The 13,040-nt window shown below is 21.1% G+C and overlaps 1 protein-coding gene across 13 annotated transcripts in view; it reads right to left on the reverse strand.

Moving 5' to 3' along the window:
- LOC145291306 (integrin alpha-9-like) overlaps positions 1-13,040 on the reverse strand; it is a 971,358-nt gene that overhangs the window by 317,843 nt on the left and 640,475 nt on the right. The window lies entirely within an intron of this gene.

The raw sequence follows: 13,040 nt of genomic DNA on the forward strand, positions 1-13,040 counted from the left end.
TTTAATTTATTTATGTCACCATATGGATTTAATTTATTTATGTCACCATATAGATTTAAGTTATTGATGTCACCATATAGATTTAAGTTATTTATGTCACCATATAGATTTAAGTTATTTATGTCACCATATAGATTTAACTTATTTATGTCACCATATTGATTCAAGTTATTTATGTCACCATATATATTTAATTTATTTATATCACCATATAGATTTAAGTTATTTATGTCACCATATAGATTTAAGTTATTTATGTCACCATATAGATTTAAGTAATTTATGTCACCATATAGATTTAAGTTATTTATGTCACCATATAGATTTAAGTTATTTATGTCACCATATAGATTTAGGTTATTTATGTAACAATACAGATTTAATTTATTTATGTCACCATATGGATTTAATTTATTTATGTCACCATATAGATTGAGGTTATTTATGTCACCATATAGATTTAATTTATATATGTCACCATATAGATTTAAGTTATGTATGTCAAGATATAGATTTAATTTATTTATGTCACCATATAGATTTAATTTATTTATGTCACCACATAGATTTATTTTATTTATGTCACCATATAGATTAAAGTTATTTATGTCACAATATAAATTAAAGTTATTTATGTCACCATATAGATTTAATTTATTTATGTCACCATATGGATTTAATTTATTTATGTCACCATATAGATTCAAGTTATTTATGTCACCATATAGATTTAAGTTTTTTATGTCACCATATAGATTTAAGTTATTTATGTCACCATATAGATTTAAGTTATTTATGTCACCATATAGATTTAATTTATTTATGTCACCATATAGATTTAAGTTATTTATGTCACCATATAGATTTAATTTATTTATGTCACCATATAGATTTACGTTATTTATGTCACCATATAGATTTAATTTATTTATGTCACCATATAGATTTAATTTATTTATGTCACCATATAGATTTAAGTTATTTATGTCACCATATAGATTTAAGTTATTTATGTCACCATATAGATTTAATTTATTTATGTCACCATATAGATTTAATTTATTTATGTCACCATATAGATTAAAGTTATTTATGTCACCATATAGATTTAAGTTATTTATGTCACCATATAGATTTAAGTTATTTATGTCACCATATAGATTTAAGTTATTTATGTCACCATATAGATTTAAGTTATTTATGTCACCATATAGATTTAATTTGTTTATGTCACCATATAGATTTAATTTATTCATGTCACCATATGGATTTAAGTTATTTATGTCACCATATAGATTTAAGTTATTTATGTCACCATATAGATTTAAGTTATTTATGTCACCATATAGATTTTAGTTATTTATGTCACCATATAGATTTAAGTTATTTATGTCACCATATAGATTTAAGTTATTTATGTCACCATATAGATTTAAGTTATTTATGTCACCATATAGAATTAATTTATTTATGTCACCATATGGATTTAATTTATTTATGTCACCATATAGATTTAAGTTATTTATGTCACCATATAGATTTAAGTTATTTATGTCACGATATAGATTTAAGTTATTTATGTCACCATATAGATTTAATTTATTTATGTCACCATATAGATTTAAGTTATTTATGTCACAATATAGATTTAAGTTATTTATGTCACCATATAGATTTAAGTTATTTATGTCACCATATAGATTTAATTTATTTATGTCACCATATAGATTTAATTTATTTATGTCACCATATAGATTCAAGTTATTTATGTCACCATATAGATTTAAGTTATTTATGTCACCATATAGATTTAAGTTATTTATGTCACCATATAGATTTAAGTTATTTATGTCACCATATAGATTTAAGTTATTTATGTCACCATATAGATTTAATTTATTTATGTCACCATATAGATTTAAGTTATTTATGTCACCATATAGATTTAAGTGTTTTATGTCACCATATAGATTTAAGTTATTTATGTCACCATATAGATTTAAGTTATTTATGTCACCATATAGATTTAAGTTATTTATGTCACCATATAGATTTAATTTATTTATGTCACCATATAGATTTAATTTATTTATGTCACCATATAGATTTAAGTTATTTATGTCACCATATAGATTTAATTTATTTATGTCACCATATTGATTTAATTTATTTATGTCACCATATAGATTTAAGTTATTGATGGCACCATATAGATTTAAGTTATTTATGTCACCATATAGATTTAAGTTATTTATGTCACCATATAGATTTAACTTATTTATGTCACCATATAGATTCAAGTTATTTATGTCACCATATAGATTTAATTTATTTATGTCACCATATAGATTTAAGTTATTTATGTCACCATATAGATTAAAGTTATTTATGTCACCATATAGATTTAAGTTATTTATGTCACCATATAGATTTAAGTTATTATATGTCACCATATAAATTTAAGTTATTTATGTCACCATATAGATTTAAGTTATTTATGTAACAATACAGATTTAATTGATTTATGTCACCATATGGATTTAATTTATTTATGTCACCATATAGATTTAAGTTATTTATGTCACCATATAGATTTAATTTATATATGTCACCATATAGATTTAAGTTATGCATGTCAAGATATAGATTTAATTTATTTATGTCACCATATAGATTTAATTTATTTATGTCACCACATAGATTTATTTTATTTATGTCACCATATAGATTTAAGTTATTTATGTCACAATATAAATTAAAGTTATTTATGTCACCATATAGATTTAATTTATTTATGTCACCATATGGATTTAATTTATTTATGTCACCATATAGATTCAAGTTATTTATGTCACCATATAGATTTAAGTTATTTATGTCACCATATAGATTTAAGTTATTTATGTCACCATATAGATTTAAGTTATTTATGTCACCATATAGATTTAATTTATTTATGTCACCATATGGATTTAATTTATTTATGTCACCATATAGATTTAAGTTATTGATGTCAACATATAGATTTAAGTTATTTATGTCACCATATAGATTTAAGTTATTTATGTCACCATATAGATTTAAGTTATTTATGTCACCATATTGATTCAAGTTATTTATGTCACCATATAGATTTAATTTATTTATATCACCATATAGATTTAAGTTATTTATGTCACCATATAGATTTAAGTTATTTATGTCACCATATAGATTTAAGTTATTTATGTCACCATATAGATTTAAGTTATTTATGTCACCATATAGATTTAAGTTATTTATGTCACCATATAGATTTAAGTTATTTATGTAACAATACAGATTTAATTTATTTATGTCACCATATGGATTTAATTTATTTATGTCACCATATAGATTGAGGTTATTTATGTCACCATATAGATTTAATTTATATATGTCACCATATAGATTTAAGTTATGTATGTCAAGATATAGATTTAATTTATTCATGTCACCATATAGATTTAATTTATTTATGTCACCACATAGATTTATTTTATTTATGTCACCATATAGATTAAAGTTATTTATGTCACAATATAAATTAAAGTTATTTATGTCACCATATAGATTTAATTTATTTATGTCACCATATGGATTTAATTTATTTATGTCACCATATAGATTCAAGTTATTTATGTCACCATATAGATTTAAGTTATTTATGTCACCATATAGATTTAAGTTATTTATGTCACCATATAGATTTAAGTTATTTATGTCACCATATAGATTTAATTTATTTATGTCACCATATAGATTTAATTTATTTATGTCACCATATAGATTTAATTTATTTATGTCACCATATAGATTTAAGTTATTTATGTAACCATATAGATTTAATGTATTTATGTCACCATATAGATTTAATTTATTTATGTCACCATATAGATTTAATTTATTTATGTCACCATATAGATTAAAGTTATTTATGTCACCATATAGATTTAAGTTATTTATGTCACCATATAGATTTAAGTTATATATGTCACCATATAGATTTAAGTTATTTATGTCACCATATAGATTTAAGTTATTTATATCACCATATAGATTTAATTTGTTTATGTCACCATATAGATTTAATTTATTCATGTCACCATATGGATTTAAGTTATTTATGTCACCATATAGATTTAAGTTATTTATGTCACCATATAGATTTAAGTTATTTATGTCACCATATAAATTTAAGTTATTTATGTCACCATATAGATTTAAGTTATTTATGTCACCATATAGAAGTAATTTATTTATGTCACCATATGGATTTAATTTATTTATGTCACCATATAGATTTAAGTTATTTATGTCACCATATAGATTTAAGTTATTTATGTCACGATATAGATTTAAGTTATTTATGTCACCATATAGATTAAATTTATTTATGTCACCATATAGATTTAAGTTATTTATGTCACAATATAGATCTAAGTTATTTATGTCACCATATAGATTTAAGTTATTTATGTCACCATATAGATTAAATTTATTTATGTCACCATATAGATTTAATTTATTTATGTCACCATATAGATTCAAGTTATTTATGTCACCATATAGATTTAAGTTATTTATGTCACCATATAGATTTAAGTTATTTATGTCACCATATAGATTTAAGTTATTTATGTCACCATATAGATTTAAGTTATTTATGTCACCATATAGATTTAAGTTATTTATGTAACAATATAGATTTAATTTATTTATGTCACCATATGGATTTAATTTATTTATGTCACCATATGGATTTTATTTATTTATGTCACCATATAGATTTTGATTATTTGTGTCAAGATATAGATTATATTTATATATGTCACCATACAGATTTAATTTATTTATGACACCATATAGATGTAATTTATTTATGTCACCATATAGATTTAAGTTATTTATGTCACCATATAGATTTAAGTTATTTATGTCACCATATAGATTTAAGTTATTTATGTCACCATATAGATTTAAGTTATTTATGTCACCATATAGATTTAAGTTATTTATGTCACCATAAAGATTTAAGTTATTTATGTAACCATATAGATTTAATTTATTTATGTCACCATATGGATTTAATTTATTTATGTCACCATATAGATGTAAGTTATTTATGTCACCATATAGATTTAAGTTATTTATGTCACCATATAGATTTAAGTTATTTATATCAAGATATAGATTTAATTTATTTATGTCACCATATAGATTTAAGTTGTTTATGTAACCATATAGATTTAATTTATTTATGTCACCATATAGATTTAATTTATTTATGTCACTATATAGATTTAATTTATTTATGTCACCATATAGATTAAATTTATTTATGTCACCATATAAATTTAATTTATTTATGTCACCATATGGATTTTAGTTATTTATGTCACCATATATATTTAATTTATTTATGTCACCATATAGATTTAATTAATTTATGTCACCATATAGATTTAAGTTATTTATGTCACCATATAGATTTAAGTTATTTTTGTCACCATATAGATTTTATTTATTTATGTCACAATAAAGATTTAAGTTATTTATGTCACCATATAGATTTAATTTATTTATGTCACCATATGGATTTTGTTTGTTAATGTCACCATATAGATTTAATTTATTTATGTCACCATGTAGATTTAAGTTATTTATGTCACCATATAGATTTAATTCATTTATGTCACCATATAGATTAAAGTTATTTATGTCACCATATAGATTTAAGTTATTTTTGTTACCATATAGATTTAAGTTATTTTTGTTACCATATAGATTTAAGTTATTTATGTCACCATATAGATTTAAGTTATTTATGTCACCATATAGATTTAAGTTATGTATGTCACCATATAGATTTAATTTATTCATGTCACAATATGGATTTAAGTTATTTATGTCACCATATAGATTTAAGTTATTTATGTCACCATATAGATTTTAGTTATTTATGTCACCATATAGATTTAAGTTATTTATGTCACCATATAGATTTAAGTTATTTATGTCACCATATAGATTTAAGTTATTTATGTCACCATATAGAATTAATTTATTTATGTCACCATATGGATTTAATTTATTTATGTCACCATATAGATTTAAGTTATTTATGTCACCATATAGATTTAAGTTATTTATGTCACGATATAGATTTAAGTTATTTATGTCACCATATAGATTTAATTTATTTATGTCACCATATAGATTTAAGTTATTTATGTCACAATATAGATTTAAGTTATTTATGTCACCATATAGATTTAAGTTATTTATGTCACCATATAGATTTAATTTATTTATGTCACCATATGGATTTTATTTATTTGTCACCATATAGATTTTAGTTATTTGTGTCAATATATAGATTATATTTATATATGTCACCATACAGATTTAATTTATTTATGACACCATATAGATGTAATTTATTTATGTCACCATATAGATTTAAGTTATTTATGTCACCATATAGATTTAAGTTATTTATGTCACCATATAGATTTAAGTTATTTATGTCACCATAAAGATTTAAGTTATTTATGTAACCATATAGATTTAATTTATTTATGTCACCATATGGATTTAATTTATTTATGTCACCATATAGATGTAAGTTATTTATGTCACCATATAGATTTAAGTTATTTATGTCACCATATAGATTTAAGTTATTTATGTCAAGATATAGATTTAATTTATTTATGTCACCATATAGATTTAAGTTGTTTATGTCACCATATAGATTTAATTTATTTATGTCACCATATAGATTTAATTTATTTATGTCACCATATAGATTTAATTTATTTATGTCACCATATAGATTAAATTTATTTATGTCACCATATAAATTTAATTTATTTATGTCACCATATGGATTTAAGTTATTTATGTCACCATATATATTTTATTTATTTATGTCACCATATAGATTTAATTTATTTATGTCACCATATAGATTTAAGTTATTTATGTCACCATATAGATTTAAGTTATTTTTGTCACCATATAGATTTTTTTTATTTATGTCACAATAAAGATTTAAGTTATTTATGTCACCATATAGATTTAATGTATTTATGTCACCATATGGATTTTGTTTGTTAATGTCACCATATAGATTTAATTTATTTATGTCACCATGTAGATTTAAGTTATTTATGTTTCCATATAGAGTTAATTCATTTATGTCACCATATAGATTTAAGTTATTTATGTCACCATATAGATTTAAGTTATTTTTGTCACCATATAGATTTAATTTATTTATGTCACCATATAGATTTAAGTTATTTATGTCACCATATAGATTTAAGTTATTTATGTCACCATATAGATTAAAGTTATTTATGTCACCATATAGATTTAAGTTATTTATGTCACAATATAGATTTAAGTTATTTATGTCACCATATAGATTTAAGTTATTTATGTCACCATATAGATTTAATTTATTTATGTCACCATATAGATTTAATTTATTTATGTCACCATATAGATTTAATTTGTGTATGTCACCATATGGATTTAATTTATTTATGTCACCATATAGATTTAATTTATTTATGTCACCATATAGATTTAATTTATTTATGTCACCATATAGATTTCAATTATTTATGTCACCATACAGATTTAAGTTATTCATTTCACCATAAAGAGTTAAGTTATTTATGTCACCATATAGATTTAAGTTATTTATGTCACCATATAGATTTAAGTTATTTATGTCACCATATAGATTTAATTTATTTATGCCACCATATAGATTTAATTTATTTATGTCACCATATGGATTTAAGTTATTTATGTAACCATATAGATTTCATTTATTTATGTCACCATATGGATTTTATTTATTTATGTCACCATATAGATTTAAGTTATTTATGTCACCATATAGATTTAATTAATTTATATCACCATATAGATTTAAGTTATTTATGTCACAATATAGATTTAATTTATTTATGTCACCATATAGATTTAATTTATTTATGTCACCATATAGATTTAATTTATTTATGTCACCATATAGATTTAAGTTATTTATGTCACCATATAGATTTCAGTTATTTGTGTCACAATATAGATTTAAGTTATTTATGTCACCATATAGATTAAATTTATTTATGTCACCATATAGATTTAAGTTATTTATGTCACCATATAGATTTAAGTTATTTATGTAACAATATAGATTTAATTTATTTATGTCACCATATGGATTTTATTTATTTATGTAACCATATAGATTTAAGTTATTTATGTCAAGATATAGATTTAATTTATTTATGTCACCATACAGATTTAAGTTATTTATGTAACCATATAGATTTAATTTATTTATGTCACCATATGGATTTAATTTATTTATGTCACCATATAGATTTAAGTTATTTATGTCACCATATAGATTTAAGTTATTTATGTCACCATATAGATTTAAGTTATTTGTGTCAAGATATAGATTTAATTTATTTATGTCACCATATAGATTTAAGTTGTTTATGTCACCATATAGATTTAATTTATTTATGTCACCATATAGATTTAATTTATTTATGTCACCATATAGATTTAATTTATTTATGTCACCATATAGATTTAAGTTATTTATGTCACCATATAGATTTAATTTATTTATCTCACCATATATATTTAATTTATTTATGTCACCATATAGATTTAAGTTATTTATGTCACCATATAGATTTAAGTTATTTATGTCACCATATAGATTTAAGTTATTTATGTAACAATATAGATTTAATTTATTTATGTCACCATATGGATTTAATTTATTTATGTCACCATATAGATTTAAGTTATTTATGTCACCATATAGATTAATTTATTTATGTCACCATATAGATTTAAGTTAATAATGTCACCATATAGATTTAATTTATGTATGTCACCATATAGATTTAATTTATTTATGTCACCATATAGATTTAATTTATTTATGTCACCATATAGATTAAAGTTATTCATGTCACCATATAGATTTCATTTATTTATGTCACCATATGGATTTAAGTTATTTATGTCACCATATAGATTTAAGTTATTTATGTCACTATATAGATTTAAGTTATTTATGTCACCATATAGATGTAAGTTATTTATGTCACCATATAGATTTAAGTTATTTATGTCACCATATAGATTTAAGTTATTTATGTAACAATATAGATTTAATTTATTTATGTCACCATATGGATTTTATTTATTTATGTCCACATATAGATTAAAGTTATTTATGTCAAGATATAGATTTAATTTATTTATGTCACCATATAGATGTAATTTATTTATGTCACCATATAGATTTAAGTTATTTATGTCACCATATAGATTCAAGTTATTTATGTCACCATATAGATTTAATTTATTTATGTCACCATATAGATTTAAGATATTTATGTCACAATATGGATTTAATTTATTTATGTCACCATATAGATTTAATTTATTTATGTCACCATATAGATTTAAGTTATTTATGTCACCATATAGATTTAATTTATTTATGTCACCATATAGATTTAAGTTATTTATGTCACCATATAGATTTAATTTATTTATGTCACCATATAGATTTAAGTTATTTATGTCACCATATAGATTTAATTTATTTATGTCACCATATAGATTTAATTTATTTATGTCACCCTATAGATAAAATTTATTTATGTCACCATATAGATTTAATTTATTTATGTCACCATATGGATTTAAGTGATTTATGTCACCATATAGATTTAATTTTTTTATGTCACCATATAGATTTAATTTATTTATGTCACCATATAGATTTAAGTTATTTATGTCACCATATAGATTTAAGTAATTTTTGTCACCATATAGATTTAATTTATTTATGTCACAATAAAGATTTAAGTTATTTATGTCACCATATAGATTTAAGTTATTTATGTCACCATATAGATTTAAGTTATTAATGTCACCATATAGATTTTATTTATTTATGTCACCATGTAGATTTAAGTTATTTATGTCACCATATAGATTTAATTCATTTATGTCACCATATAGATTATAGTTATTTATGTCACAATATAGATTTAAGTTATTTATGTCATTATATAGATTTAAGTTATATATGTCACCATATAGATTTAATTTATTTATGTCACCATATAGATTTAAGTTATTTATGTCACCATATAGATTTAATTTATTTATGTCACCATATAGATTTAATTTATTTATGCCACCATATAGATTTAATTTATTTATGTCACCATATGGATTTAAGTTATTTATGTCACCATATAGATTTAAGTTATTTATGTCACCATATAGATTTAAGTTATTTATGTCACCATATAGATTTAAGTTATTTATGTCACCATATAGATTTAAGTTATTTATGTCACCATATAGATTTAAGTTATTTATATAACCATATAGATTTAAGTTATTAATGTCACCATATAGATTTAATTTATGTATGTCACCATATAGATTTAAGTTATTTATGTCACCATATAGATTTAATTTATTTTTGTCACCATATAGATTAAAGTTATTCATGTCACCATATAGATTTCATTTATTTATGTCACCATATGGATTTAAGTTATTTATGTCACCATATCGATTTAAGTTATTTATGTCACTATATAGATTTAAGTTATTTATGTCACCATATAGATGTAAGTTATTTATGTCACCATATAGATTTAAGTTATTTATGTCACCATATAGATTTAAGTTATTTATGTAACAATATAGATTTAATTTATTTATGTCACCATATGGATTTTATTTATTTATGTCCACATATAGATTTAAGTTATTTATGTCAAGATATAGATTTAATTTATTTATGTCACCATATAGATGTAATTTATTTATGTCACCATATAGATTTAAGTTATTTATGTCACCATATAGATTTAAGTTATTTATGTCACCATATAGATTTAATTTATTTATGTCACCATATAGATTTAAGTTATTTATGTCACAATATGGATTTAATTTATTTATGTCACCATATAGATTTAATTTATTTATGTCACCATATAGATTTAAGTTATTTATGTCACCATATAGATTTAATTTATTTATGTCACCATATAGATTTAAGTTATTTATGTCACCATATAGATTTAATTTATTTATGTCACCATATAGATTTAATTTATTTATGTCACCATATAGATTTAATTTATTTATGTCACCATATAGATTTAATTTATTTATGTCACCCTATAGATAAAATTTATTTATGTCACCATATAGATTTAATTTATTTATGTCACCATATGGATTTAAGTGATTTATGTCACCATATAGATTTAATTTTTTTATGTCACCATATAGATTTAATTTATTTATGTCACCATATAGATTTAAGTTATTTATGTCACCATATAGATTTAAGTAATTTTTGTCACCATATAAATTTAATTTATTTATGTCACAATAAAGATTTAAGTTATTTATGTCACCATATAGATTTAAGTTATTTATGTCACCATATAGATTTAAGTTATTAATGTCACCATATAGATTTTATTTATTTATGTCACCATGTAGATTTAAGTTATTTATGTCACCATATAGATTTAATTCATTTATGTCACCATATAGATTATAGTTATTTATGTCACAATATAGATTTAAGTTATTTATGTCACCATATAGATTTAAGTTATATATGTCACCATATAGATTTAATTTATTTATGTCACCATATAGATTTAAGTTATTTATGTCACCATATAGATTTAATTTATTTATGTCACCATATAGATTTAATTTATTTATGCCACCATATAGATTTAATTTATTTATGTCACCATATGGATTTAAGTTATTTATGTCACCATATAGATTTAAGTTATTTATGTCACCATATAGATTTAAGTTATTTATGTCACCATATAGATTTAAGTTATTTATGTCACCATATGGATTTAAGTTATTTATGTCACCATATAGATTTAAGTTATTTATATAACCATATAGATTCAATTTATTTATGTCACCATATGGATTTAATTTATTTATGTCACCATATAGATTATAGTTATTTATGTCACCATATAGATTTAAGTAATTTATGTCACCATATAGATTTAAGTAATTTATGTCACAATATAGATTTAATGTATTTATGTCACCATATAGATTTAATTTATTTATGTCACCATATAGATTTAAGTTATTTATGTCACCATATAGATTTAAGTTATTTATGTAACCATATAGATGTAAGTTATTTATGTCACCATATAGATTTAATTTATTTATGTCACCATATAGATTTAAGTTATTTATGTCACCATATAGATTTACGTTATTTATGTAACAATATCGATTTAATTTATTTGTGTCACCATATGGATTTTATTTATTTATGTCACCATATAGATTTAAGTTATTTATGTCAAGATATAGATTTAATTTATTTATGTCACCATACAGATTTAATTCATTTATGTCACCATATAGATGTAATTTATTTATGTCACCATATAGATTCAAGTTATTTATGTCACCATATAGATTTAAGTTATTTATGTCACCATATAGATTTAATTTATTTATGTCACCATATAGATTTAATTTATTTATGTCACCATATAGATTTAAGTTATTTATGTCACCATATAGATTGAAGTTATTTATGTCACGATATAGATTTAAGTTATTTATGTCACCATATAGATTTAATTTATTTATGTCACCATATAGATTTAAGTTATTTATGTCACAATATAGATTTAACTTATTTATGTAACAATATAGATTTAATTTATTTATGTCACCATATGGATTTTATTTATTTATGTCACCATATAGATTTAAGTTATTTATGTCAAGATATAGATTTAATTTATTTATGTCACCATACAGATTTAATTTATTTATGTCACCATATAGATGTAATTTATTTATGTCACCATATAGATTTAAGTTATTTATGTCACCATATAGTTTTAAGTTATTTATGTCACCATATAGAT

Source organism: Euprymna scolopes, chromosome 12 (assembly GCF_053919585.1).
Source record: "Euprymna scolopes isolate OS-2025 chromosome 12, ASM5391958v1, whole genome shotgun sequence".
NCBI classification, from domain to species: Eukaryota; Metazoa; Mollusca; class Cephalopoda; order Sepiida; family Sepiolidae; genus Euprymna; species Euprymna scolopes.